We start from the raw sequence: 26,079 nt of genomic DNA on the forward strand, positions 1-26,079 counted from the left end.
CAGCTTCCCTGGCCTATGAGCCGGGATCGAGGGATGTCTGACAAATGAAGAATTTGAAAATGACAGATCATATGAAGGCTGATTTCAGAGGGCTTTGTGTGCTTGACTGGGTTATTATGTGTGTAATAAGGTGCAGGCAGTGATTGAAACATTTCCTGCAGCTCTCTCCTCCCTCCTGTGAGCTCCCTGGTACTCACTAACACATTTGCTTTCACAGTATAATCTGCCTTACTGTGAGGAGTGCTTCTTTTCATCTGCCTCCCTGATAAAGTTTTGCAAGGCTGTAAAAGCAGACCAGCTTTGAGACATCTAAGACTCAATTCCTTTAGGTTGAAAATTTTGGGGTTCCATTTTGGGAAAACAGTTGTGGTGTAGCTCCATTACAGGAGACCTTTTTAAAAGCCTGATTCCTGATGTCTCTTTCAAGACAGTTTATTTTATATGTCAGAACTAAACAAAAGTGCACATATATCATGCAGATGCAAATAAATTACCTGTTCAACTCCAATAGCATCCAAGCCTCATGAAATTCCTTTGTTGGTAGCTGGATGGATTAGCTGAGAACATCCTGCATAAGTATAACTCTTATAACAAATTAGAGCTAAATCCATTGTTTTTGGTGACAGGGCAGTAAGGAAGCCTGTGCTTTACCACCTTTAATAAAAAAACAAGAAGAAACCTCATTTTCTTTTTCCAAAGTTCTCCAGTGAGTATTTTTCATAACAAATATATTTTCTTCCTTCAAGGTAAATATATTGCTCTTTTGCTGGTTGAGAAATGAAGCCAAAGAATCTATGTTAATCTCATCATTTTAAGCTGAAAAAAGCCACCTGTACTCTAAGAAGCTAAGAGGAATAAATGGCTGACCAGCATCAAGGTTTCCACTCTGATTTGACTCTTGTTGTGTGTCTGCTGTCCAGATAATTCCTGAACTACAGAGGCCAAAGTCAAAGTGCTGCCTTTATACTGCACAAGAGCACTTCAGCTCTAAGCAGGTTTAGCTGTGGGCTAAATTCCAAGTCCATTTCTTCTAAAAAAGATCTCCCCATTTGTCTCCCCAGCACATGCCAGCATCTTTTCTGCAGACAGTCAGTGCCACTGCTGGTCCTGCATTCAATGTTCACATCTGTGGAGACAAAGGAAGAAACTGAGGCTATCTCAAGCTAACTTAAATGACATAAACTCCAGGTACTGTAGGAATATTGTGAGACTGGAATAATCTAATTTACATTTAACAAACCCAATTCTGGCTAATTTCTATCAAATCTGATACACAGCTCCAGAAGTCAATGAGAACTGAGAGAGAGATGGAAAAGCAGACAGAAGGTTCCCTACAAAACCAGGAAAAATAAATTACCCAGGGACTGCTTTGTCTTATTAGGCCTCAGCTTAGAGAACATACACCACTCACATGCAAATTCACAAAAGGGCAGGAAAAGCTTTTTTAGCAGGTAGAAAGTCATGCTGACATGCTGCCCTATATGCATGTCTTATTGAATGCACAGATCTTTCCCAAAAGACACCTTCCAGCTGTGTTCCTTCTTCTCTGTGGGATAGATGCTTGGCCACAGCAGTACCTTTTGCACTAAAGTCCTATTCTCACCCCACTGAGTTTACCAAGGCTTAGAGTTCCTATTCTCACCCCACTGAGTTTACCAAGGCTTAGAGTTCCTATTCTCACCCCACTGAAGTTACCAAGGCTTAGAGTTTCAAAGTGTGTAGGGATAAAAGCAGCTCAAGACTTGCTGTGGTAATTCTTCTCCTTTGGAAACAGCCAAATGTACAGACAGAATGGTCTTGCAATGTGCTACAGATGCTCTTTATGTCTTACACGTAAGAGAGTGTGACTTATAAAACAAAAATTTAGGATTTTTACGTGTCATAAAAGGCAGGTGTTAAAAACAAATAAAATATTATTGAACAGATTTTCATATTTCTTTAATCCTTCCCACAGTCTCTTCTGCACCAAGACCAGTCTAAAAGTATAAGGCCCAAAATATATTTCCCTTAAAGTGCAAAGGTAAATCCTTTTATCATATCTGATGTAAATGTGAAATTCAGGGCAGCATGTTGTCCTAGACATTTTCAGGCACCAGCATCTCATTTACACTGAGATCCTGCTCAGTGTCTCAAGGGTGCACCTAGAGCAGTGGCACATTCACTGGGTTGGAACAGCTTAGCATGACTTCAGAGAAATCACAGAGCTTCTAAGGAACATCAGCAAACCCCTATAATGGTAAAGGTTGTGTGGCACAAAGAGGCAACTGTGGAATTCAGCCTTCAGAGGATCATTCTGGCCACAGATGTAATCCAGATTTAAAGGACATAAGAGCCCCAAGACCCATCAGCGTGAAATTAGAACATTCAAAGGAATGAAGAGCTTAGTTAATTTTTAAAAATGCAAATTCTGGCCTGATACCATGAAAAAAATTATATTAAGGTGTTCAAAAGTTCTCTGTTGAGAAGTACAAAGATGCCTTAGTCGGAGGAGGCCCAAACTAATATGTTATTAGTAGTTGGATGGTTACAATGTGCTTCCACAACAGGATAAAACTATGATGAAAAATTTCCAACACTGGAAATAACACTAATATATTAGGATGGGGTTTAGAAGGAATTATTTTTTTTTAAAAAACATCTAATGAAGAAACAGAGCTAGTCGAGGTGATGACCAGCCCCAGCTGTGTGACACTTTGTTTGGGTGCTGTACCAAGATAATTTTAAGATTAAAGCCTTTCCTCCCAGGTTAAAGTCCACTGTCCAGGTGGACTATCAGGTTAGTCCCATTCCTGAGCAGATTTGCCTTTCCCTTTCCCTCAGATTTCACTACCTTCTGCCTTTCTCCATCTGATCAGATGAATTATCAAAGCATATTTTTGCTGAGCAGAAAACCCCATCTCAGTGCAGCATGGACAGATTTTCAAAAGAACCCAGTCTTGGTTTTGATGGACAGAGAAGATGAAGCCTGATAGTCCATGCAGAGTCCACCAGGTGCTCCTGGAGGTTCACCAATGGGTTTCATTTCTCTGAAAAGCCTCTAAGATTTTACTTTTTAAACTCAGGCTCCATCACTGCCACCTCTCTGTCTCTCCACACCCTCCCCTGCACCTTCCTGCTGCCTCCTTGCCCTGAGCTCTTGCTGAATCTGCCACTTTGCCTTGTCCCACACGTCTCCTGCAGCCAGGGCTGGAGCCAAGCCAGGCAGCCTTGGTGGAGTTTATCAGCTCAGGATCTGCCAGCAGCAGGGCTTGAATGCCTCTGGGCTGGCGTTCCCTGCCACCAGGGCGTGTCTGGGACTGGAGCAGGGCAGCACTGAGGAGCCTCAGTGTCCCCAGGGCCAGCAGGGACCTGCAGCACTGTCCCCTTCAGCCACGCCAGGCTGCACCAGGAGCCTCTGTGCAAATGCCAACATCTGTGCATGGCTGGGACCCGCCTGGCCCAAACTGCACCTGTGGTTTGCAGAGGGTACCGGGCTGCTGCTGCCTCCGGGCTAATGAGACTCACTCTCAGCAGGGCCAATTAGCCTGGGGAGCATGGCAGGTTAATTCGGTCACAGCCCTGGCTCCTTTCCTAGCTGTGACCTTGTTTGCCTCTAATTTGGGTACCTTGTTGTCACACTGCATCCTCAGACCTGGCAGCATCCATACTGCTTCAGAAATGCCACTTAGTCCTGCAGTTCATATGAGCTTTGTCACGCTCAGCAAAGCTCTACATAAATACATTTTAAACATCAGGCACCAGCACACTTCTCAGGTGTTTCAGGAATCCAGCCCACACAGCCATTTAATGCCAACCTGGGAATGGCTAATTGCTGCTTCATGCAAAACCTGGACTGACACATTTTTTGCTGTATCTATCACAAAAGAAACCAAAATGCAGCATAGCATACAATAATCAAATTAAAATTCTAGTGATCACCACCCTGCTAGTTCATGTGAAGAGGGGACAGCTAGAATGGGCACCTAGAAGGCTGAAAATCCACAAGAAAATCTAAGTTTAGTGACAAGTCCTGAGAACTGATTACATTTATTTGAAAATTGAAATCCTGTTCTGTCTCCCTCAATTGCTCAGGAGGGAAGAAACTAACACTTAAAATTTGTATATAAAACCTTCAAGAAAACATTTTTAATGAGATGACTGTCTTCAGTTTTACTTTCAAAATAAATTCCCTAACACTGGGCACAATGTCACAAGGCTCAAGGCAGTGGTAGCAAAAAAAATTAGTAGGCCTTTACCATAAAGACATAACTTAAACAAAAAAAAGAGTTAAAATTTTAAAAAATCATAAGAAAATTTCTCATTAAACTTGCAATAACCTGAATTATTGTACCACACCCACATTTTAATTTTACCCAGTCATCAAGGTTGAAATATCATGTTATTGCCATACTTCTCCAAGTAGCAACTGTATTACTAAAGACATTATGAAAAAAATACTGAATTTTCCTGATTAGTAGAAGCAGTGTAGCAGGACCAAAAAAAAAAAAAAAAAGAAAGAAAGGTTTTAGAAAGGTTTTATTCAGTATGTTTGAGGCATAGACAGAAGCAAATTTCTGTAAAATTTTCTCTTTCATCTGTCAGAAAATTGAGCCTGTAATTATGTTTTAGATCTTGGTAGAGACTTGGTATTTATATAATTGTTATCCAGTTCTTCTTTAGATGTATGTTAATGTGCCATTTTTTCAGTTTTCATAATTTTCATGTATAGATGATTCATTTTCAACAGCAGTAAAGGAATCTTGAAAACGTTCATCTCCTTTTTCCACACATTTTTGCAAATCCGGCCATAGCTCTGCACGGATGGGAGTTTGTAACCGAGTATTTTCAGGCTGCATATTTACAGAAACAGCTCTGCAAAGTAACCACGGAGAGCTGTGACAGGCTTCCTAGTCCTGCAGCACTGAAAGGAGATCTTGGGAAGGAGCTGCTGTGCAGAGGAACTCTGTGAAACAGCGAATACAGATGTGGTGGCTGGGGAGCCGCGATTAGCAGGGCCCGGCAGGGACGGGGTTATCGCCCCGGGGATCCTGCCAGGTCACGGGGCACCCTCTCCCTGAAGCACACAGGCTGCCATGGGAGTTTAGCCATAATAAACCGGGATAAAGAGTGTTTTCGTCAACACGGAGAGGATGCAGCCCAGCGCTGCAAAAACAGCTGTGGAAACTGTCAGAGTTTCCTAGTCTGATTTTATCAGCTTCAACACTTTATATACTTAACTCTTCATAGAGCATTTGAACAGGAATCAGGGGCCACGAGTAGAAATTTAAGGTCTGATTGGGGTGAACATATTTTCAAGGGAATATGGTGTTTGTACAAACAGAAGGAATTGAAGGGGAAAAAGGAACTAAACTTTTTTATCAGACGCATTTTCCCACAGGATGATCAGCGAAGCACAGACACTCGTTTCAGTATGTGCAATATCCAGTTTAGGGAAGTGTGTGAATATCACAAGGGGAGTTCCAGAATTAAATGTCAGGATCTCTCAGAGCTGGATTCTGCACAGAGAAACCAAAAGGAAAACCTCAGGCACTGCTGGCACTTCCAAGATTGCATCAATAACTGTGTTGCTTCACTCATGGCATGCTTGCTGCAGGGTGGTATTTTTGTCTGCAGTTACAAAGCTGCAGCACAGCGATAACTCACTGGGAAAGTGCGTAGGGCTTCACTGAGTAGTTTCCTCTGTGCTTGGGCTGATCTTTCAGCTTGAGCCCTACCAAGTGCCTTAGCAGGACTCTGGGAAGCTCTGTTTCAGACTATGTCAATGCCTTTTTTTTTTTTTTTTTTTTTTTAGTTATAAAAGGGTTTCCTCATTTAATCCTTCAGTCCTGCTCAAATTTTAGAGATTTGTCAACAGATAACAAAGTTGCATGTGGGCACCTAAATGTTCTCTCCAGCTCTGTGTCTATTGCTAGATGACTTGGGCATTACTCATATACTCCTGTACAGCTCAGAGAGCTTGTGCTCACAGTCCTTGCAGGGCTGGGGCCATACTTCATGAGTTAAGAACAGCTCTCCATGCTCAGCCATGTTTGGCCTTGGCATGTTGCATTTGACAAGGCCAGCTGTTCTCGTCAGGGTCTGGGCGTCTAATCAAGCAGAAAGAGCAAGCAGCTATCTCTGGCGGCCTCCCCCATTCCCCAGCAGAACACATTTTTCCAGAGCCACTGATAACCTTGCAGCAAGTATCACAGACTTCACAGTTTTACAGATTTATGATTAGTGCCCTCAGGAGCTACTGCAGTGTTCCTACTTAATTTGATAGTAATAGTTACAGTAGCACAAACTGATAACACTTGCAGAGGATTTTTCTGTAAATTACTGGTGTTTACAGAAAAAAAAATATCATTAATATTTCTTTTTTTTCTAACATTCCATTCTGTCAATATGTGTGCTCCTGCATTTGTATAAAAATATCCTCAAGGTACTCATGCCCAAACATCACCGAAACATGCACAAATACATATATAAATTTACAAGAGAAATACAGGATGGGAATTAAAAAAAAAAATTCACTCAATATACTCTATCAGAGAAATGCACTAAAGAAGTACCTGTTTTAAATGTCCCATTCAGCCCACACACAGTCCAACAACTACCTTGAGCAGTGGGAAGGGCCCCTCCGCTACTTTCAGTTGAAGTACACAAAGCTCAATTTAGCAATTAGATAAAAAGGTTCAGCTAGTTTCTAATTTCCACATGTTCAAGCACATGACTCAATGAGCAGAAACATTTTGTGGATTAGCTTTTGCAAGCCCTGCTAGAGGGGCCTCATGTTCTGAGCCTTGCTGGAACTGCCCACGGATAAGCTAATGCACAGGTGAAACCTGCACAGCCCCGTGCCGCTCACTGGAAACACTCTGCATGTGGGGGCAGGCTCTCTTCTGTTCACTCCAAATGTTTCCAACATCTCAAAATCATTTGTTTGATAGAGGGCAGTAAAGAAAGGTGAGAAGGGCTGTCCCTTTGACCCACAGTGCAGTGCTCTGCAGCAGCATGCAGTAGCCTCGGGTGGTTTTTATGCCCAGGATTAACAGGGATTGGGAACGATGCCGAAGCAGGGTGCTGAATCAAGGGTCGGAAATCGCTTTGCGGAGCAATTTTTCTGCTAAGGTAAAAAACAACTGTGATTTCCAAGTGCAAATAAGCACCCTAATGCCCTATTTCCAGAATTTGTTTATTTAATCTCAATTTTTGTACAGTAAATGGTGCAGCTAAGACTTTGATTGGATGATCTGACAATGCTGTGTTTCAAGGCACAGAGGCTTGGCCGCAAGTGACAAAATTTTCAGAAATTTTGGGACAAGTGAATGCAAATAAGTTTGTTAGACTTTGACAGCAAATGAGAGAGAAAAGAGGACATATTTTCAATCAGATACATCATATTATGCCCTTTTTTTCCTTATTAGGGAAAGCAGTGAAGCATTTCTGCTTATGCTGGACTTGCTTCTGGTAGTTGTGGATATAATTACTTTAAAATATGCATTATTTTTAAAAATTTGTATCTTCCAACTATGTACTGAATTTCAACAACAACATCGGAAGAATCTCTTGGATCCATTCTCAGTCAGATGGATTTCTACCTCTGGCTTTATTTTCCTCCTTATGCTCATTTTGGCCATATGAAAAATTCAGTATTAGGGAAGGTGAAACATTTCTTTTGCTGCAAAGTCCTTCCCTCATAAAAGCATCATGTCTTTTTTTCCCTCCTCTTTGATCCTCTGTGTCTTTTTGTTCCATTTCCCCTCCACAGTGTCCAAGCATCACAAAAGCCAAAATTCTCTTTTCCCTGGGTTTCTAATAATTATCTCTTACTTGTTTCTACAATTTTTCTTCTATTCCCCCTTAAAAAAAATTGCCAATACTCTACAAAATACATATTGAATAATAAAGAACTATTATTGCAGGCATATAAGCACACTTACAAATTATTATTTAAGTTTGATTGTGAATGAAGATTTACATTTAACTTTGCCTCAGATATATACATGTATTGAGAATTTCAGTAGTATATGTTACAGACAGAAATGTCTCCAAGTTTTCTGGGACAAGAGAAAAAATCCTGTCTTGATTTGCACTATAGCAGTCTCAAGAATATGACTGTGGAATTAAAGTGCTTTCTTCTTTACCCTTAACTGAAGGACAAATTCACATAGTTCATCATGCCAAGCTAATGTATTTATGGTCCAAAGAGTTCTCCTCACTCCCAGACTTCAGGCTTCCAGTGGAATCCAAGGTATGCAATGATGATATGAACATGATATACTTTACTGTAACCTGTGCTTCAGGCAGCTGTTAATGCCACTCCAGCTTTCTGTATCTTCAGCCAAAGGAAAGCTGCCTGCAGCATATGCACAGCTCCAGTCCCCAGCACACGTCCTGTGGAGTCAATGGCATGCTGAAGTAGATGCCCCAGAAGCAAACAGCCACTTGTTGAAATTCAAGTTTCAGATGTTAACATATATTTGGGATCATTTCCCTGCCTAAGAACGAAATTCATTTCCTTCCTGCCAAATTAGAATTGCAGCAGTGTCTCAGGTCTCACACAAAGACCCAGAGACACATTCTGCTAAACTTTATGGAAAAGATGGTCTGGCTCCAAAGAGAAAAAAGTCAAAGATGGCAAAAAGGTCAAAACATCTTTCTCAGAAAGGAGAAACCTAGAACTTCAGTGGGAAGGGAAACAAAGAGAAACACTGACCTCTTCACTCTGCTGAGCAGATCAAGAACAGAAGGACTTGAACTCAGGCTGTGGGCTCCTAGTCTAGTCTTCTATTGCCTGCTGCTGCTTGTGACAGTCTGGCTCAGGAGGGACATGCCTTACTCTTTCAATATTGCCCCAAATAATTTCTTTTTAAGTTGTTTTATGCTATGCTGACCCTTATATACCCCTAGTAGACTAAGTAAGTTTGTAGATCACACTAAACTGGGAAGAGCTGTTGACTCCCTCAAAGGCAAGAGAGGCCCTGCAGAGAGACCCTGAGAAATGAGGACTGAAAAATCACCAACCATATGAATGGAACAAGGAAAAGTTCTAGATTCTTCACCTGGGAGGGGGTAAATCTGGATATACAGACAGCCTGGGGAATGAGATGTTGGAAAACAGTGCCATGGAAAGGGACCTTGGGGTCCTGGTCAGCAGGAAGTTGAACAAGAGTCAGCAGTGCCCTGGCAGCCAGGAAGGACATCCCTGTCCTGGGGACATCAGGCACAGCATCACCAGCCAGGCAAGGGGGGAATTCTCCAGCTCTGCTCTGCACTGGGGTGGTCTCACTTCAAGTCCTGGGGATAGTTTTGGGTGCCACAATAAAAGGAGGACATTAAACTATTAGAGAATGTCCAAAGGAGGCAGTGAAGATAGTGAAGGGCCTTGAGGGGAGGAGTGGCTGAGGTCACTTGATCTGGTCAGCCTGGAGGAGAGGAGACTGAGGGGAGGCCTCACTGCAGTTACAGCTTCCTCATGAGGGGAAGAGGAGGGGCAGACACTGATCTCTGCTCTGTGGTGACAGTGACAGGACCCCAGGGAATGGCCTGAAGATGAGTCAGAGGAGGTTTAGGTTGGATATTAGAAAAAGGTTCATCATTCAGAGGGTGGTTGGGTGCTGGAACAGCTTCCCAGGGAAGTGGTCACAACATCAAACCTGACAGAGCTCAAGAAGCTTCTGGACAACACTCTCAGGCACATGGTGTGACTCTTGTGGATAGTGCTGTGAAGGGCCAGGAGTTGGAATGGATGATTCTTGTGTGGGACTCTTTCAATTCAGGATATTCTAGCATGTTTCAATCCTAAATTTTCAGCCCCAGTTTATGCAAGTCATGTGCTGCTTTGTTAAGCAGAAATATTTTTCTTGTGAGTGTAAATGCTTTCAGTGGCATTCAGGTCAACAATATCCTACTCCCTTAGTTTATGAACATGCTACACTGATGGACATGATGTGGGCCAAAAATGTGCACAGTGAGCTTCTCTGCAGCATCTGTTAGTGTTCTGGTCCTGACTTGTCAAGGAAGGGAATCAATCAATCTTGTTGCTTGTCCTTGGACTCCTGCTCCCATTGATCAGCAAAAAAACAAGAACATGATCAATTTTGAAGTTTAAACATTCAGAAAGCTAAGTAGTGTGGAAGGATAGTTTGGTTTTATTTACATACAACATTTCTTGTATGACATCCTCATAGGATGTTTATTTTTGTGCAGCAGTCTGACATTGCTTATCTATATGTGCTCTTTTCTCTTTTTCCCTTCTTAAGATATTTTTATACCGAACTGCTGTTGTTAAGCAGTTTTCCTTTTCAGATTATTAATTTTAATTTAGTAACATTAAATGATGTTTATCAGTACCTAAATGTACCTCAACTATGAAAATACAGGTGAAGTATTATCAAAGGCTTCATTCACCTCATCACATATACTTACAGCTTCTCCCTATACTCTTATTTGTGTGCATACATTAGTGAAAATAATGGCACCATCTATTGATTCTACTGTGGACTAGATTTTAATTATTACAGTTCACAGAACAAAGACATCATTAAGTTCATGCAATGCACAACTGCTGTAGGATAACTTACCTCCTTTGCAAAATCTTCTACAAATCCAGTTCCCTATGATGTGACTGCTTTTAATCACACTCACAAAATATAGAACTGTGTTCATAATTCAGGTGCTGAACACCAAGTACATCTTCAGTGTGGGGGTCTCAACAACTTTTTGGAGTGGAGGGGCATCAACCATGCTTGGAAAGAGGTGAAGCTGAGCTATGGTGCAGCTATCACATACATCTGAATTTCTCAATTACAGAGCCACCCATTGAGGCTGCATTTGCATGTGCACAGTGACAGGCAGGCTTTGTGGACAAGGGAAGATAAGAAGGTGCAAAGTTTGCAGCTGATCAATGTGGACAGCACAGACATGCTATTTATCTTCCCAAAGCTCCCTGGAAAGGGTTCAAGACACCTTCAAGGGCATTTCCTCTTACAAGAGAGAAAGTGAGTTCCTCTGTGGCTAAACTCCCTAGTGACCTATGAAGGATTAATCGTAGGATGAAACAAGAAGAGCCAAAGTTGAAGAACTGATTTTTGGCTGAGAGAAGCACTCAAAAACAGTACAGAATTCATAGTAGCAGGCAAAACTGATTTCTTGGATCTAGTGCTGCACCGAGTTATGGAAAGGGTGTAGACAGGAAAAGATGACAGCAAGACCACAGAGCAAAAACAGAGAGTAGTAGCTGGCTGCATTGGCTGCATGTTAAGAGGAGATGGAAAAGAAGGCAGAAAAGATATTAATGTAAATTTTCTTTCCCTAAAATCCACATATTCTACAATTTTTTTTAATTATCCTACCATTTCCATGAATGGTTTCTGTTCATTCCAGTAACAAATCTAACACATAGTTTCTAGATCCCATTATTTAATGAGTTTTGGTAACATTGTAATTTGATTACTTGCACATCTGATTATTTGCAGGTTTCTACTGGAATACCTGTCTGTGTGACATTCTGACCACTACATTTATCACAAAACACACTTTGGAGTAAATATCACAGTGGAGGTTTGCTTGCCAAAGCTTTTTAAAAATTAAAATGCAATTCCAAACCAGGACCTAACCTGCATGTGTACCATCATACGACTGCTTTAGCATCCTTCAAACATGTTTGCAAAGAGCAAAATTGCCCATTTGAGCATGCTAATCAAGGCATTGATTCTGCAAATACTTACTACCAGGCTTAATCCCTTTGAAAGCACAGGGACTATTCATGGTCAGAAAAGCTGTGCCTGTGAGTAAACATTTGCCTCTCTCAGCCCTTGAAAGCGATTGCAGGCAGTATTTTTCCTCTGGATGGACAGTGCTCTCTTGTTGGCAGTCCACAAGTATGAAATGACATATACTATAATTGTGAAAATGATACAGGACTGCCCCTAATCACAGTGTGCAGGCAGCAATTGGCTCAGTGGTGAGAGAGAAGCGCTTAGTCATGCAGTGAGAGGCAGGCAGGAAATGTCGAGATGGACTGGCGCAATTAGACACGTGTTATTAGTATTTATTAAAACACAACTAGTTACACTGGTTGTGCATATTCTGCAGGCAGACCTTGTGCAAACCCGAGTCATCTAGCCTTAGCTGTGCAATAGAGACCTTGTTTACAACAGGGAGTTGTGCTGACCTAACTACAACTGTACAGTTAAAGCTGTACATCTCCAGTGTAGGAGCTGGGTAAGAATAGCTTATTTTTTCCTAGCAGAAGTAAAACCAGTGTCAGTGTAAAACACCTTCATACCAGTGTAAGCATACATCATTTTAAACAGTATAATTAAATGGGATGTAAAAATTCACATAGCTAACATAGTTAATTTGGTATATGATGTATGAAGAGACAAGATTCACTATTTCACAAATAAATGTCAGTGGATGAATTTCACTCCTCTTGCCTGTGAGAAGGAGGAGAAGTGAAAATAACTGGTGTTTACGATAGAACCTTTTTGTCTGAGCAACTTGTGACCTAACCAGCATTTGCAAAGTCAGGGAAATGCAGTGTATTCATTTGGTGGCTGCCTGTGAAAGTACTTGAATCAGTCTAAACTGATTCTTTGCATAGGAATGAAGAGGGAATCACTAGGGCTGGATGGAGTGAAGCTGTTCATTTAAGAAAACAGTAAAAGTTCACAGAAGAATAAATGTTTCTGGCAGCATACATTTTACTATAATGTCCCAGTTTCTCATCTTGAAAATGGAAGGGATTTTCCTTTCATTTTTTCTTCCATTTTCACTCTTCCAGTCAGATAAAGCAATGCCTATATATGAATAAGAAAAGGCCTGTGCTATGGCAAAATCTGGCTAATACTCTCTGAAGAAGATTTCTGTTTCCCAGTGATCACTGATGAGCACCATGGTGCTGGTGGACAGATGGCAGAACCAGGTAGCAGAGAATGGGCTTCTGCTTGGGCCCCTGACTCTGGCCTGCTGTAAAACCTTTGGTAAACCACCTTCTCTCTCTGTGCCTCAGTCTTCTCCTTTACAAAATGAGAGAAAGTCAGTTTGCATAGCAATTTGAAAAATAACAATGGCAAACAACTGCTGTATATTAGTTGTGTGGAATTCTTACTCGCTTCTGCACCTTCTTTTCTTGTGCAAGAGCCACCATTGCAGACAGAAACTTCAGTTTTGCTTATTAGACAATTTACTAATTTTGGATCTAAATCTGAATTCAGATTTCAAGTGAAGATCAAAGTTTCAAATTATTGAATATGTTTTTTCAGTTTCATGTTAAATAAAAGCAAACTTTCATACAGAATATTTCAATAAAACATTTTGTTCCTACTTATGAGTATCAAAATGGAGACAATAAATCTGTTCAGCAATCTTTTGAAGATTCCCCTCACTATGTATTTATAGAGAAATTGATCCAAACACTACCAGTAATTCCATTAGGTTGAATCACTGAGTAACCTTGTTTCTGACACTATAAGCAGATATATCACATGAAAGTAGTGAACTGAATGCATCATGCACAGGGTGGCTGCTGAGAAAGATATACTGAAAGTTAGGAAAGAGAAAATAGCACACAAATATGGGATCTAACAAACTAAGCAAGGATTTGGAGCCCTTTGTTCCTTGCTGCATCTTACTAGTAAACTACAAGGTACTAGTAAACTTACTAGTGTACTACAATTACATTGACAACAAAAAAAAAGTTTTGGTTTGCATAATTACCTGTAACGTGGCACAACTTTTACATAAACTCTAGAATATGGAAATGAAACTATTCATGTGTAAAAATATTTTCAGGATGAGAAATTATATACAGTCATGGAATCATAGACTATTTTGGGTGGGAAGGGACCCTTAAAGCTCATCTAGCCCAACACTCCTGCAATGAGCAGGGACATCTCACATTAGACCAGATTACCCAGAGCCCCATCCAGCATCCACTGCCTCACTGAGCAATCTGATCCAGTGTTTCACCCCCCTAATCACAACAAATTTCTTGCTTACAACTAGTCTGAATCTCCCTTCCTTTCATTTCAAACCAACAGGTCCATGGCTTTCTTCTGCTGAGGGTCCCAAGCAAGATGCAGTGCTCAGGGTGGAGTCTCGCTAGAGTGGAGAGCACAGGGGCAGAATCAGCTCCCTTGACTTGTCACCCACACTGCTCTGGATGCAGCCCAGGATACTTCCTAAGCTCCATGCACACACTGCCAGCTCATGTCCAAATCTTCATCCACCAGCACCCCCAAGTTCTTCTGTACAGGGTTTCTATCAATCCATTCATCCCCCAGCCTGTAATGACACCAGGCAAAGCAGGTGCAGGACCTTGCACTTGACCGTGTTGAACCTCATGAGATTGCCATGTGCCCACTTCTTGAGCTTGTCCAGATCACCCTTGCTTAATTGAAATTGTCTCTATTTTTCTTACTGTTGTCTCTATTTTGTATATACTAGCTAAATTTATGCCCATTGATCACACATTTTACATTTGAAATATTTCTGTTTTTTTTTTTTTTGTTGATACAGCACAGAAAATAATCTAAGGCATACATTTTAATACATTCTTTGTTAAATTATTGAATCTATTTCATAATGGACCACTCCTTGACTATTTTTATTTTCTGTGTTTTTGGTAAGTGCAAGAAATTCTCTTTATATGCCATCAAATCTATGCATTATAATAATACATTATTTTCTGCAATATAGAAACTTTGTTGGTATGAAAATGGTTCATTACACAATTTCTGGTAAATCTTTCCAATATTTAAAGGAATGAACTTGAACACTGGTGACCCAGACCCCACTGGCTTTATCAATATGAATTTTTGTTGAGCTGTTTGCCAGGATGCACACTGTGATACATGCTAATAGCTTTTGTTTTACTAACAGTCTTTTGGGTATCATCCCAGCATCTTCTGGGCATTCCAAAGCATGTTTGCAAGAGATGGGTTTGAAGCAATTCTCCAAATTCGATGACTTCTCAGTTCAATTAAATTCAGAGGCAGGCTCTGATGTACTCCCTTCTCTTACCAAGCTCTCATTCTGCCCAGATTTGAATGAAAATGGATTTGTAAACATGCATATATGGATGACAAGAGCAGTCTAGGAGCTAAACAGGTTTTCTTCCTGTCCTTTAGTTGTAAACTATCTTTCTGGCTCTAACTCAGGAAACCTCTTTAACCTGTGATTAAATCCCAGTGAAATCAAGACTTCAGCACACAGTTAAGGCTCAGCCTACATTTCTGTGCTTGAACGGGCAGATTAATAACACACATGCATGAAAGAATATTTATCATGGTAAGCCATTATTTCCCTGTGATTGGAAAACACCAAAAGAAATTTATGAGATCATGAGACACTTGAAATTATATTAAATAACACTGAGACCACTTAAATATTCAAATTTGTGAGGCCTGATGTAGAAAGTTTGGTAGCTCCACCCTTTCCATATCCTGCAGGTGACTCCTGGTGTTATCTCAGTCCTCCACAACCCCCACTCCCTTATCATTCACCTTCAAGAATTCAGTTTATCTCTTGAAACATGCATGGAAATGATGTACACATACTGAGAAATGCAGAGATGTATCCTTCACCACTCCTTGCTGAAAACCCCATATAATTTATAGACATGAATATATAGTAGCATATGGATGTATATTTATGGATTTCTGCTTTCACTTTTATGCACCTCTGCAACAAACTTTGCAACACCAGTATTTTCTTCTTTCTAGGGAAATAAGGACTTTGTGTATATTAACCAAGTAAAGGTAGATTCATCTCTGTGTAGCACCTTACCTGACATCTGTCTGAACTGCAAATTGGCTGCATAAATGTTATTCTGTGCTTTCTAGAAGTCCTTAATAAGTTGTCAGCATGATGAAGGTGGCAGACTATTAGAATATTCTATATATGCTATATCCTGTCAAAATATGGCAGAGCTCATATGGTCCTTCCACAGAGACCTTCCAGGTACAGGGATTTACAGGGGGCATTCTGATCTGACAGAACCAAATGTACACCACATTGTTTAATGCAACCTAAACATTTTAACTAATGCTTAATCTTCAGAATCCGGTTTTCTAATGTCATAGAAATGGAAATATTCTGTGGTGGCTTCTTGTGAAGTCCCTCATATTGTAGGTGTACAAATGTCTCTTTTGATTATCCTAGGACATGGAAAAGGGACTGAAAGTGAAAAAAACAGCCCTAATGCAAGACGAAAGGAGCATTCACAGTTATATGTGACAAAACCTTCCCAAAGAGATAAATTATGAAACTTATTTTTTTCACTGGCATTACATTAACTTCTTACCAGGACATTCAGCCACTGCAAACAGCAACTGATACTGTCTGCAACTATCATACACTATCATGGGTGTTGTTCCAGCCAAAAAAGACAATTCCTGTCATACCACCATTACCATCTTGTACAAGCTTGGGATGGAGATGAAAGGAAACTCGGGAGGTGCATGAATCTCAGCAGAAGTTGCTGCTCCCACATGAAGGAGTGATTTGCCATTGCTTTGCAAGGAGACACTGGCATATTAGTCCAGCAGCTCAAGGGTTAAAAAAGGGGAGGATGCCGGAGCTTGAACCTTCATAAATCTTTACACCTTCTAAGAATGGGCTGCTGCTGCAGTGATAATATCACAAGACCCTGTCTGTGGAGAGTTCTGCCACCATTCCAGTGAGTGCAGAAATGTTTTGGTAGAACCTCTCTATTCAGCCCTGGGTAGCCTGAGAGCCTGGTAGGACCAGTGGAAAGACAGAGCTTTTACCAGCAGAGCAGCACCACACTGTGCCAAGGATGACATACTCCTGACAGGTGGTAAATCATGTCAACCTCTCCAGCTGCCATAATGTTTCCATTGTGACCATATCTATGCATCTATTTATGGTGATGTTTTATCTTGCAGATTTTAAATATAATGTATTACAACACGGTGCAGAGTAATCCAAATGCAATTAAACAAGTAACTGTAAAAGCCAAAATTAGGATACAGAGAACAATGTATTTCAAGTTAAGTGGGAACAAGATTACTTGCTAGCTGAAATGAACAGGCACCTTCAGTGCCTTATGCAAATGACAGGTGTCCCAAAGGAATATAATCTCAGCTGGTATTACAAAATCCACCACCATGAAAAATAAGAGCAGTGCACTGGAGAATCCAATCATTATGGAATTAAAAGAAAAATCTCCCTAAATCCACATCACAAGCAAAGAAGAATGTTGATTTAACATACAACTGCATAAACTCAAAACCTGCCTCCCCCCAGTGAGACACGACTCAGGTGAACACCTGAAATGGGGTGGTAAGCAATTAAATTGTTCTCTGCATCTATAGCTTAAAAAAATAATTACTAAATCATGGGAGCTTGTTATCATCTGTACATCTGTATCATAACTGTACATAATTCTGTACAAAGCAGAAGAGTTAATGCAAATAATCACATAATCCAAATTCGAGACCAATCCCAGAAAAAAGTGAGCACTTACCATTGACTTTGGATGAGACCAGCAGCAGCAGTAAAACCAGGCAGTTATTAAATTTCAGCTGAGCTACTGCTAGATTTTCTTTGTAAAGCAAATGAGGAGGTACTTTTCATGTACATTGGAAGTACTTTCTACCACCAGCTCACGGAACAGTTTTCAAAACTCCCTTGTCACAAATAAAGACAAGCAGTGACTGTCTAGAAAAGTCAGTTAAGAGTTTGCTGAAAAGAAATTGCAGCTGAATACCTCACTTTCAATGCTACATTAGAAAAGAAATTGCAGTTGAATACCTCACTTTCACTGACATATTACCAGGCAATTCGTGGTGAATCTATGAAACAAGGAACATGGACTATAGTATCATATAGGTGGATAATTTCATTCACAGAAGGAAAACTACACAAACATACAGAAAATGTATCAAATATCTTAAGGAGTTGAATCCAACCTACACAAATTTACTCCCACATTTAAAATTAGGTGATTGTAAGCAAGGAAACTGCCTTCTTTACTTTTCCAAATGTGCATGTCTTGAAGATGAGAGGGTAAAAAACATGTTTCAGTTATGACAGCCTATTTCTGCTCATTGGTCTTCCTGCCAGTTTTGTAATAGCTCCAGTCTGCACAGTGTCTAAAATCCAAGAGAGCTATTCAGGTCACCTAATATCCATGGAAGAGCTTAAAATTTACTAGAGTCTCCATATTGGACTTCAAAATTTTCTATATAGAGCCCACCCCTCCAGATACTTAAAAGTATCCCAAACTGAACTCTTAAAGTTGTAATTGAGAAAGAAACACCTAAGTTCATCCCCAGAGAGGCCATCCCCACACCTAACATCCATGAGTTGCTCTGAATTTAGCCCAAATTCCATTTAGTACTCCCAGCTGACATTAGCACTCTTATCCTGCATGTGGAGTCAGCTCTTCCAGAAGACTGCTCTAAAGCAGTAGTGTAGAGAATACCTTGGGATGAAGTTCACATCTCCCTCCTTTCAGCTCTCAGTAACTCACTCATGAGATAGAGACAGCATTCACAGTTTGCACTGCAAAACTAGGTAAACTGCATACATATAAATGGAAACAGAGTTTGAATCCCAAGAATTTTAGACATGCCATTTCTTCTGCAACAAGATAAAGGGAGTTTGGGTCTGGTTTTATATTCTTCTTGGTTCTGTCTGTCCTTTCTGAACAATAATCTAGCTACAACAGAGGGATGGAGAGTAGCTGTAGCCTTGGGCATTCTACCATTTGCTCATTCCTTGGGAAAATCAAAATTGGTGGGCTCAGCTCACTCAAGACTGAAAAGGTCCTAGACCTAGGCCTAGAAAACACATTTCTGTCTTCCAGGATAAATTCCCAAATCAACAGGTACCTTTGCAGGACTACATAGTACTTAACTATTAGCACAGCTGGCCAACAACAGCTGCCCAGCATCATCAGGAGGTAGCACAAGCCAAGAACCATCCCTGGCAGGAAACCTGGATGGAGCCACACTGGCTTCAAGGAGTGGGAAGAGAGAACAGTCATGTGGATGTGAGAGTGGGAGCCTCTCATGGCTCCTACTTGTAAAAATGTCTTGGTGTCAAAAGTTTGCTCTGGCAAAGCCAAACCTGCTGACTCTTCAGATGATTTTCAAAACTGTTTTGCACTGATGAGCTCTAAGCAGTGTTCCATTTCAGCATGTGGGAGTGCTGGATCAGCTGGCAGACGTAGGCAGTCAGAGCAGAGGAGCTGGTGCCTCACACAGGTGCCCTGAATTCCTTTTTACAGGGCCTTATAGTTTTTCATTGACTATGGAAGAAATGTTGTCATAATATTTTTTGCCACGGCAATACTTCAATTCCAAATACAGGAATCACTTTTATGCACCAGAGTGAAGCATGGAATTTTCATGTGGTTTCTTAAGGATATGATTTCCTACCTGGAAAAGTTCAAAGTCAAATACTCTTCATTGTGCAGAAGAACATGCATCTGTGAAAGTATGCTCCCAGGAATAAAAATCTGTAAAATCAAAACATTGCAATAAGCCAGAAAGCAATGCCTTTGGCTATCAATTCTTATTCAATGCCATGAATATTGACATTTACATTTAGGAGGAAAATATTTATTCTGAGAAATAAACTATTCTCTTATTTAATGTGACTGCAGTCATTTTACCCCTTTAACAAATAATGTTCAAACAATCCATCTTGTAGGATTACACTCCCATCTGTGATCTGTACTTGTGGCCCAATCCTGCCACCTAATATTCCCCTCTGCTGTACCACCCTGCATAGCTTGATTAGCTTGGTCTTTAGTGCCTCCTCCCTATGTAATGTGAACACAGTATGGCCTGCAGTCAGCCTCAGAGAAAAAAAAACCAACTTTCTTAGGGGAAATGACCCCTACAAATGAATGCTTTACACCTGGAAAAGCTGGCTGGGTTTAGGCATTTAAATGTTCATTTATTTCATGACCTCTTCAACTGCCAAAATGTGTGGGGGTGTTTCAACACCAAGACAGCAATCTCTGTTCAGCCAGTTAAAGCCACGCCTACTTTTTTTTTTTTCCCTTCACAGTTGATATTGAAATAGTATCAAACTCAAAAGGCAATCCTATTTTAACAAAAAAAATGCTAATGAAACCAGAAAGCAAGTAGTTTTCATCTCAACAGTGATAACTATTGAGAGAAAACACCTTTTTAGCATAAACACATAAACCAGCCTTGGAAAGTGAGGTAGTTTTCTTCCCATTAACAAGTTCCAATGAGTAACTCTTTAAATGAGCATCTAATCTAATTCAGTTAGAATTACAAGCCAAAATATCATGAAATATACTTTTGAGAGCATATCAGTCTAGTTGGAGAATATTGAAATATTAGCTACTTCTTGACAGAAAAATACCCTCTCCTTCTCTCGTGCTGTTCAAATGGTTTCTATTTCAGGCTGACAGCCTTGTAGTCAATCACAGCAGCTAGAAATCTCTTCCTAGAGCAGCTTTGGAAATGCAGATACTAGAGTTCTGCATGTACTGCCAATTTTTTTTCCCCTTAATATCAAAATAGTAGTATATTTGGTTGGGATTCAATACCCGTTTTTAAATGCTGCTTTTTTCAAACCTCACTTTTTCCCCTATTGAAGATGAACTCATTGTAATGGCTACTGGTATTAATCAGTCACTCTTAACAGTCCTTTGATATCTACAGAAGGAGCTATTTATTTCTAATGGCAGCATTTCCCAGCCCATCAGCTCTATCAGAAAGCAGCAATGGCCATTTTGCCTCTTGCTCCCACACAGATAAAAAAAGTTCACACAAATAAAAATACCAACACTTTCATTACTAGGAACAACAACAATAATCTTACTACAGTCTGTAAGTCGTGTATACAGATTCCTTCACTTTCAAGTCTCAGCTTTCAAACCAATTTTGAGGAGGCTGGGTTTTTTTTGTTTGTTTTTTTAAAGCATCTGAAAACATGCAACCTTTTTGCTTTGCAGTTTTTTACTATGGGATCAGATAAGAAAACTTTTTGATCAGTCAAAACATAATGTCAAAGTGCCAGGACAATAAGCCATTAATACACAAGGGATTACTTTTCTATTACCAGGGTCTGCAATAGAATATCTTGTTAAGAAAATGCTAAGGAAAAGAATAATACCTTCAGTGCAATTACTTTAAGAACTCAATAGAATTTCAAGTGTTTCTTTCACCTTTCATTTTTTATAGATCATTAATAAAGATGGTAGTACATTCATTCCAAAATCTGTGGCCAGATCATCAGCTATGAGAATGCATTCAACTCTGTTTTCAGCATTTTCACTGCCTGAGAATACAGTCAATATCTGGTGAAAAAAAATGGTGGAATTAGTGTAGAACAATGTTGTATCTCTGATGAGCAAGACAAGGATTGGATGCTGATGCTGCAGGCTACTCAAGGATGTTTAATTGTATTCATGAACTATTTGTAAGACAGTGAGCTGCCAAAACCTCAGACATTTCCAACATGGTAATTCTGGAATGGCTGTAGTATATAGGAAAAAACAGATGTCATAATGTGTTTCATCTAGTTTAAAACTTAACATGTAATTAACTTAATAGCTTGACAATAGCTGATGTAGCAACAAATACAATGCAATTAAATTCATACCTCATTATGACATAAAATTCTTCTACATATGCATTACAAAAAACGATCAGATTTTGAGACACTGGTATATTTAATGGTGACTAATTGTCCTTAAAATGCAATTGCATGTAATACTTGCTTTGTATTTCATCACTTGTGAAAATGGTTTTATTTTTGTAACACTGTACTTCCTGTAGTCCTTTCATTACGCCACAAGTGAAAGCTATTCCTTGGTGTATGGTTTCAAATGCTGTATCTAGGTACTTGGACCTTTACATTCATTATGTAGTGTAATGTTTTCATTTTTCTAATCTTTTTGTGTTGCTTGGCTGTTTGTCCAAACTGCTGCAGACAATTATCATGGTTCTTTATAATTTTCTCTGAGTACTTTTTACAATAGACCTCAGGTGGTCTGTTTTAGGCACACAGCACCATGTTGAGACAGTGCTGTTCATGTATTACTTTGGGCTATCCAAGGGTTTCTCAAGGTACTATTAGGGTTTCACAACTGTTAGTGCTGCAGGATGAAAAAGGGTAAGAGTAATACTGAAGCCAAATAATTTTTTAAAAAGTAGAGTCCTAAAGAAATACCAACACCAAGCCCAGACACTGGTTACAGAACAGCACTGCCTGATCTGCAGTTTCTGCGACAGTTTCTTACATGCAGTTTCTGTTCAAAGAAAACAAAAATACATTTTGAGGTTATAGTGATCAAGTTGGATTAAACAGAAAAGAAATTTACTTTGAATTATGCAATTGATTTTTCAAGTGACTCAGATCTTCCAAGCTCACCACGCTAGTGTGTTCCTATTAAAGATATTGAAACCTCTTTGAGAGGAGTCTGAAAGAAAAAGGGTTGAACTGTGACCTAATGAAAGCCCCACTAAAATTTAATGTCACATTCCATTCACTGCAGTAGATGAGGTCCTTGATGCTGACAACAGAGTGGTCCTCTGATTCTGTAGGTATGTACAGCTTGGTTTTTGGTACAGCACAGGGATATTATTAGGAAAGAGGGATCAGTAAAAAGGAATCTGAAACCTGATCTAGTGCTGAGGAATGCCTTTTGAATGTGTCATTTGAACCAAGTTATTACTTCTGGGAGGTGTGAACATCTTTGGTCAAAACCTGAAATGGATCCTGAAAAGAAGTAAAAAAGTTAGGCAAGCCTTCATGGAATTAAGAAAAGTAGTTTCAAAGAGAAAATTATAATTTTGAATCTGTGCATCAAGATTTCAAATAAAACTCATCATGAGTCTGTTGGATATTCCCTGTTTCAGTTTACATTATCGTCCATCCATTTCCTAGATTTTTAAAAACACATTATGACTTTACACATATATTTAAATCCTGCACATTTAGATGATCTTTTAAGTTCTTGAACTACATTTATTCCCTCATGAATGGTACTGTAGCTCTGTTTCTAAAATGCTGAATGGGCAGATTGTTTTTATCAAGCATTTTATATGAACAGTTTATGAACTGTGAACAAGAGAATTGTCTACTGATTGGTTATCATGACTTTCAAAGCTAACTGATACTTAATCCCTGCTCAGGGAAAATCAGGGGATTTTTATTGCACCTACAAGGAAATTTTAGGGAATATTATAAACGGACTGATTTTAAGGAAGTAAGAGGAATGGCTGACAATAAAATGCTTACAAACTGAGGCTATGTAATACTGAACTGCTGTGCAATTTCTCTTTCAGGAAAAAGGGAAAAATAATATATTATGAAATGGATACATTTTTAGAAATTTATTGGAGACCCTTTTAGCAGGGATCACAATGAAAAAGGGAAACAGTGCTACTTGCTGAGGCTGACAGCTAAAGTCCATCAGTCACTCAGTTGTGGTTTAGCATTCTTTTCAACACAGATCATTTAGCCTTCATTTTCCAAACAAGTGCTGTCACCTACCATGCACACCCACATAGTTATTCTCAGGGTGCAGGTTGTCACACAGAGGCAATAAACAGGGTTCCCACAGAAAACTTCCATCTTTGATAGCACTTCAGAAAGCAAAAACCACTGATTGCAGCTCACGTGCTCTGTCCCTACAGCTTTTTGGAGGAAAAGTTCATTAGCTGCTTTGCATGCCAAGGGACCAGCTGTCCTTCAGCACATGGAGCTACTCTGATTGACCAGGAGGACAAGTGGGAAATAAGCTCACAGCAGTGCCAGCACGGCATATGGTCGTGTACCAGCTGTTTCTGAAATGCTTGCCAAATGGAGATCAGAACCGGGTTGTTAGGAAAATAAAACCCAACAAAAACCAACAAACAAACAAAAAAGTTCCACTGTTGGGATCCCTGAGATCTGACCACAAAACCAGAACTGTCAATTTGAAATGTCACACAGCAACTACGTGAATATTCAGAATAATCTGTCATTAGCCTCCATGCTCTGATTTGCTCCATTAGGAGAACACCAGTGTTCTGAGCATCTGTTCCTTCTACAAACCTTCAGAGAAAAAGTGTTTAGAAAGGGTGAAATGGAGTGGATTTGTACTGATGATACACATTACTAATACATTGAGGATATGTGCAGAGGGCTGCATGGAGATTGATTTAAATTGGTGACAATTGTTACTACAGACAGATCCCAGGTGCCTCATATTTTAGTATGTCTTATTCTACCTTGAAAAGGGGGATTCAAATTCTGAGCTCCTGAACAAAAGGAGATTTGATTGCGATTGGCGCGAGTTGTGTTACAGTGGTGGTGAAACGCTTCTGATAAACCCGGGGAATGACTCAGCAGAAAACAGTCAGCAGGATTTTTCCCCCAAAGCTTTTCAGTTTCAGCTTTTCATAACAAGAAAATAACTTGAACAGTAATTAAATAGTTCAGGGAACAATTCTGTCCTTTTATCACACAGTTTAAAGCACTACTTTCTCTTTAGATTTCTCCCAAAATACTCCTGCAAGGTTTGGAGAAAGTAACTGATTAACAGCGTTTTCATACGACATCAATTACTGCCTCAGCGACATTTAAGAGAATGCTGGTAGTTCATGTAGCTACACAATCTTGCATACTTAACTTCTGGCTAGTCTAAGTCAGATTTATGACTAAATTAAGTGCTAAGGATGTTCAAAATTGGCAAACCCTAGCTAAAACAAAAATAAGAATAATGTTGCTCTGTATCAGGAAATGAGTATATAGGCTGGGAGGCAGTGTTTGCATTCATGCTTCTTATGAGATGTATTTTTTATATACAGACTTAACTTGTTGAAAGGCCTAAGTGGGACCACATCCGGTACTGGGGGATCATGTTTTCAAAGGCAATCATGGTTCCATTGACTGGAGATGCTGTGCACAAAAGGAGCAGTGTGAGCCAACATGGATGACATACTGCATTTTGGAACTCTAGGAGCCACACGTTGAGCAGCGAACAAAAGGAAGAAAACCTCAGGATTACACAGACAGAAGACTTATTTTGACGTCTTACATAATATTGACTTTCCTTAGGCCCGTATGTGTTCATGTATTTGAGAAATGTGGGGTGGTAGTGTACACCTGAAAAGGGCATCATTATTTTCCCAATTAAGAAGCTTAATGAATACTTTGGTGTGTCTTGTCATATTTTCAGCCTTACAGTGGCCCATTTTCATCCATCTACTATGCTAAAAATGTTACCCTTTCATTACTCCACGGTTGTGTAAACAGTTGTGATTAAACTGGCATTTAATCAATTGGAACAAAATCCCCGCGGCTCCCGAGGAGCTCACCTACTAAACCCGACTTTCAATGGCAACAATCCCCGAACAGACGACTTCCCTTCCAGACGGGCTTTCATTGCGCAGTAAAATAAACTTTTATTTGCTAACCTCGCTCTCGGAGTCGTTCAGGATTTCAAAAGGACCTCACATGACAAACACCGCTACGCTCCATCATTATCCCCCGCTCCCTCCCTCGCATTCCTGCGCCGGCCCTGCCTGGGTGTTCCCCTCCCGGCGGCACAGCCCTCCGGAGGGGCGCGGGAGCTTCCGGCCGCCGCCTCTCCCGCCTCAGCGGCGGCCCCGCGGCCCGGCGCCGCTGCCGCCGCCCGCCCGGTACCTCCCGAGCGCCTCGCCCGCCGCTTCCCTCACGGGGCGGCCGGCGGGCAGCGCGGCGCTCTCCGACGGGCGGGAGGCTGTACAAAGGACACTTCCCCTCCTCCCCCCGCCCTTCCTGCGCCGCGGCCCCGACATGAAGGCGGCTCGCCGGTGCCCGGGCCCTGCGACCGACAGAGATAGGGACAGGGATGAGTACGGGACAGAGCAGAGCGGACCGGTCCCGTCATCTCCCGCCCACCGGCGCGATGGTCGCTAGCCCCTTCCCTCCCGCCCGGCGCAGCCCCACGGATCGGGATCAGGGATCCGGGCCGCCCTCTGGGCGGAGGGATACGGGGCGGAGCCGGCGGCGCGGTCCGCCGGGGCGCTGAGTCCCGTTGCCGGGTGACGGAGCGGCCGGCCCGGCCCCCTCCCTCCCTCCTTCCCTCCCCGTGGCGCTGGAACCGCCGCC

At 40.8% G+C, this 26,079-nt stretch overlaps 1 long non-coding RNA gene across 1 annotated transcript; it reads right to left on the reverse strand.

The window, feature by feature from the left end:
* Positions 1-474: 474 nt before the first annotated feature.
* Positions 475-25,710, reverse strand: LOC129121039 (uncharacterized). The gene is made up of 3 exons (XR_008534350.2): positions 25,404-25,710; positions 19,395-19,474; positions 475-1,126 (listed from the first exon to the last, which is right to left on the reverse strand). It is a non-coding gene; the product is annotated as an uncharacterized LOC129121039 (long non-coding RNA).
* Between the last annotated feature and the right edge of the window lie 369 nt (positions 25,711-26,079).

Source organism: Agelaius phoeniceus, chromosome 4 (genome assembly GCF_051311805.1).
Source record: "Agelaius phoeniceus isolate bAgePho1 chromosome 4, bAgePho1.hap1, whole genome shotgun sequence".
Taxonomy (NCBI): Eukaryota; Metazoa; Chordata; class Aves; order Passeriformes; family Icteridae; genus Agelaius; species Agelaius phoeniceus.